Consider the following 5,306-nt stretch of genomic DNA (forward strand, 5'->3'; position numbering starts at 1 on the left):
ACTTATATATTTTTTAACTATTTTGAACCAGTTGCATGGGCTAGGTTGTACACAAGTAAATAACATTGCCGAAATTTTAGTGGCTTAAAACAACATTGGTATATCTCTCACTCATTCTTCATGTGTGCTTTAGATCAACTGGAGGGTCTGTTCTACACTGGTCCACCTCTGAGACTCTGGATGATGGAGCAACCATCATTTGGGGTATGTCAATCATTTTGGCAAGGGGTAAAAAGGGCATGACAAATTGCACCACAGCTCTTACTTAAAGCCTCTAACAAGAAGTTAACACATATGACCTCAATTCATGTATTATTGGCCTAATCAAGCCACATGGCCACACCTACCTACAAGAGGCCAAGGAAGAGTAGTATAATCATGTTCTCAGGCGAAATGAAAATGTCTTGTGAACCACACTAATAATTATCTATTTGCTATACTTTAATTGGATTATCTCATGTAATCTCGTAATGCTATGAGGCAGTTACTATTCTTTTCATGCCCACTTTATGAGAAAACATAAATTTAAAGAAGTCAAGTAACATCTGGTTTAGAGAGGTTAGGACACAGACATGTTAATAGTTAGGGCATAATCTAAACTCAGAGCTCATATGCTGAACCCTTAGCTATACTACCTATATTGGCCACATCAGGAATCTGAACTATGTTCTAAAGCAATGAAAAAACATTAAAATGTTGTAAAGATAAGAATGGAGCTATAACATTTCCATTTTTAAGAAATGGTGAGAACTCAGATATTCACAAAAAATTACCTTATAAATATTTCTGCCTTAGGAACCAAATTTAATTTCTAGTACAAGCCACCATTCCACTGATAAAGTGAAAGGTAAAAACTTAATCTCAATGTTGAGTTCTTACATTCATTGGTGAGAGCTTGGGCAGGGGGGCAGGGCGAGGGAGGCAGTTATTGGCCTTGAAATGGTTACTATCTATGTTTGTATAAGCTGAAGTATCCTAATTTTCTTTGCTCTTTTCCTACAGTATAGACAGGTTCCCAGCAAGAATGCTTTTCTGAGTTTGGGATTATTTCAGGTAATTGCAGAGCACCTACTGGCTCAGAGACAGCCATGCCTCTACCAGAAAACACCATGTCACAGAGAGATCACCATTTACATTTGCACACCAGTCAGAAATTGCATGTAGATATTAGAAATAGGAGCAAGGCACTCATACCACCACTGCCACCTCCACCAGACATTGTCTAGGTTTGGGCAGTTACAGAGGCTCTGTAATGATGTCAGGAATCAGATGCTTTAGAACTTCCTTCTCTATAGTTAGGTGAGACCCTTATCCACATGTGTCACATTCTTAATTTTTTAAAAATCCGTATTGGTTAAATCACTTTTATTTTGCTATTATGTTATTGAATTCAAAATTATCCTAACTAATTTAGCTTATGTAACTGGATAACAATTACCTGAGGATTTTTACTAGCCGAGAGATAGGAGCCTATGAGAAGAGAGAAGGTTAAAGATTAAAAAGTATTAAGAAGAAAGCTAATGCAGAAAGTTCCTAGAAAAGATGAGAAAGGATGGGACACTAGGAAGAGTGGAAGTAGTGGCCTGCAATGGGAGAATGGACTCATCATTCTTCATGACTGATGAAAAATAGAAAGAGCATATATGAATGTAGATGCTAGAATGTGATATGATGGTAAAATTATGTTCTTAGTGAGTTCTTGATTTGCTGGTAGAGGCTTGAATAAATGTAGCAAACATTTCACATAGAAATTAAAAGAAATGATGAGAGGAGTTGATCAAATAAAATAATTTAAAGGCAATTCTCAGGACCAAGCTAAGTTTGGAGACCTTGGACATGGAGTGATTGTCAATCTGAATCTTCTGTGGGAGAGAAAGGAAAAGAGAGAAAGCATGTTGGAAAATTTATTCAGCGTTTGAGTTTCCTCTCATAATTAAGACAGAATAGCTGGCCCAAAGAGTTAAGAATATGGGTTATGTGAACAAATGGTGCAAACATTATTGGCTAGAAAAAGAAAATTAAAACAGGAGGCTTTTGATAGACTGAAGAAAAATGAAGAGAGCAACAAAAACATGAGAATTACACAGATAATACCTATTTGAGTGTCTACTATGTGCCAGGTGTATTCAGCATTAAGCATTGCTTCGCTGAATACTCATTTCAACCCCAGAGGTTGATATAACACTCCTTTGTTCAGCTAAATCATTTTAGCCTTAGAAGATTGAAAATTTTTATTTTCAAAATTATTTTATTTACACCAAAAATTAAATTCTAGGCCCATCTGACTCCAGGGTTTAAGTTATCAACCTCTCAAGGGCCTGGAGTTTACTAAGAAATCAAAAGCAATAGAAATGAGTACAAAACACATGAGTAGGTGGGAGGTTGCTGTCTATGGGTAGGACGTTGAAGGTCAAAGTTTCATAATTTAAGTTGTTCTTCTAATGTCTAGATTAGGGTGTGTGTAACTGAAGTTGAACAGAGGTGACTGTCAATTGATAAGGAGCTCCTAGCAATTGCAATAAATTTATTCTTAGAAGGTATATATATATATATATATATAATTTCCTAGAACTATATTAAAGTATTAAAATGGAAAGAAGAAGGAAGAAAGTAAGCAAAAGAAAGAGACAAAGGTTACACATTGATGGGAATGAGGAATTAGAGGTCTTGGGTGCTTGTTCTCACTCTGCCACAAAAAAATTTTACATGTGTTAGATAGGATTAATAATTCAGGTTTGGCTCATAAACCCAAAGGCCTCAGGGAAGACTGGAACAAGGAGCAGGAAGGATACAGGGAAAACCATTAGTGCTATCAAGCAATCTTTGAATGCTGCCTCTCCCTTTTCTTTCTGCCAAAAATTTCCTCTGCTTTGTAGAGTGCATAGTTAAAAATGACTGAGCTCCATTTCTGATATTTTACATCTTTGTATACTAATTGGTATAATAATCTTTCTTGAGATTCGGTTTTAAAAATTCCTAGAAAAGGCAGTCCTTGGGGGAGTCAGATGCTCACCATAAGTTTATATTGTACAAAATGTTTTCTATAAAGGAGGCAATGGTGATGAAATGCAAAAGAGAAGAGAAAATGGGCAGATAACCCTCATATTGTCCTTCTTGCTGCAGATCTGTGTCTATTATCTTAAAGAAACACACTTTCAGTTTCTAAGCTTTGCCTTCCTTCTTCTGCCAGCCTACCTCTTCTCATATTTTTGTGATAAGGTTCTTATAAAATAACTTAAAGGCAGAATTAGCAAAATAAACTGTTATCTACCAGGAAGGCAAAATAAATATATGTAAGAATCTCAAGCAAGTTAGGATTAGTATTAAAATTTGCTAGATCCTATTTTTGTACTTAGAATTCATTTTGTAGTTTCCAATTCTGACATCTCACCTACTTGGGTGTTACTGAGTATTATGAAGTCAATATTCTCCTTTGAGTATTTACACTAAGATGGATTCCCAAACAGGAAAATTGTTTATATGCAATTTATACAATGGGTAGTAAATTCTAAATGGAATTGATGTCTTTTAAATAAAGAATCACTTTAAGTGGCTACATTAATTACTGCCATCAGTACCATTAAGGTAACTAAAAACTTTTTTACGCTAATGGATATATAGTAAGGAATTTTTCTTCCCTAAGTATTTTTTTGTTAGTTTTCAGAGGAAACAGAAATGGTTCTGGATATTCTTTGTGGACAAGGATTGGGAAGAAAAAGCTACTAAAATATTATTAAATACCTACTTTATGGCAGTATTAAAGTAGGGGGTAAATTATTCATAAACTAATTGCTTGTATCACTTTTGGGAAGGTTATTATAAATTCATCTGCAAAATATATGTTTACGGTATGCAAAAATCCTGTGTTAAGAGACCATCATTTTGCCTTTGAGTTATGGGCTTCCTTTTTCACTTGAATAGAATTCTCAAAATCTTAGAACCTTAAGGGAATAGGATGATTTTCCAAGGATGGGTATCAGGAAGCAATAGTAATTTCAGAGGATCAAAACCTGGGCCTTTCTCATTATTTCATAGAGTTAATTCATGGAAGTTTTCATGTGTAATCCAAACAAGGGGAAAAAAACAATGAATAATTGCTATGGATGAACTTCTCTTTGACCTTGGAAAGGAATGATATGGGATGGTTTTGGTAGAAATTTTAAAAAATAACTTAATATATATCATAAAAATTTCTTGTATTTTTGGTGTGATATAATTAATAATTAATATATACAAGTTGTAGCAAATATTTACTGTAATCATATAAAAAAGACATTATTATACCTACGATACATATAAGGAAACTAAGGCTCAGAAATAATTCACTAGTGGCCAAAGATTATATGTAAATGTCAAAGTGAGAATTTGAACTAAGACCATTTTACCTCTCTCTGTCTTCTAAAAATATCAACATACAGAAAGATACATGTATAAATATACCTATAGAAAAATACATACATACAAACATATGTAGATATCTGTAGCCTTTACATATGTATGGCTCTTTCCCTCTCTACCTGTATATGTCTCTCATGTTTTCCTTTTATCTTTCTCAATAGATGCCTTCTTTATATCTCTCCATTCACATGCAAGTAAAGATATCTCTATTATTTGTTAAGGCAAGTAAATAAATTTTACTTAAATATGCACAATTCCAAAGCAATCAACTGTCTTACTTTGTTCATGACTGTTCCAGTTTTAGAACTTAAGTCTCATGTCCCAAGAAATCTCTCAGTCTCAGTCAAATTGAGACAATTGGTCACCTGAAGTTTAATAAAGCTAGCCAATGAAGAAATTTAAAACTAGAAAGTTAGGAAGTTAAAATCTCCAAAGGCATTAGACAATTCATTACAAACAATAAATATAGAGTTAAGTTTAAATAATTCCAAAATCCAAGCGAGAGCTGAAAAATAAAATAACACAAATTAATATGTGCTATTTAAAAAAAATTTTACTCAGAGAAAAGATACAGTAATTTATTCTTAAAATTAAAATATTGAAAAATGTACTATAACAAATATGTACAATAGAATGTTGAGGTCACCACTGGGAGATTAAATAGGTACAGATTTTATAAAATATTTTATATGTGATATGCAGATACACACATTCATTTGTATGTAAGTCATATGTTAACCTGCTTTGTAATGAATACATTTGTATTTCAAAGAATATACATCTACATCATAATGTGTAAAGAGCCTTTTCGGCAGTCTATTATGTGAAATTGTTACAGTCTGCTAGCTAAGAGCAAACTCTGAAACCAAATAGCCCTTGTGACTCAGGACATACTAAATAATATCTTT

The sequence above is a fragment of the Pteropus vampyrus genome, unplaced genomic scaffold (genome assembly GCF_000151845.1).
Source record: "Pteropus vampyrus isolate Shadow unplaced genomic scaffold, Pvam_2.0 Scaffold20, whole genome shotgun sequence".
NCBI lineage: Eukaryota > Metazoa > Chordata > Mammalia > Chiroptera > Pteropodidae > Pteropus > Pteropus vampyrus.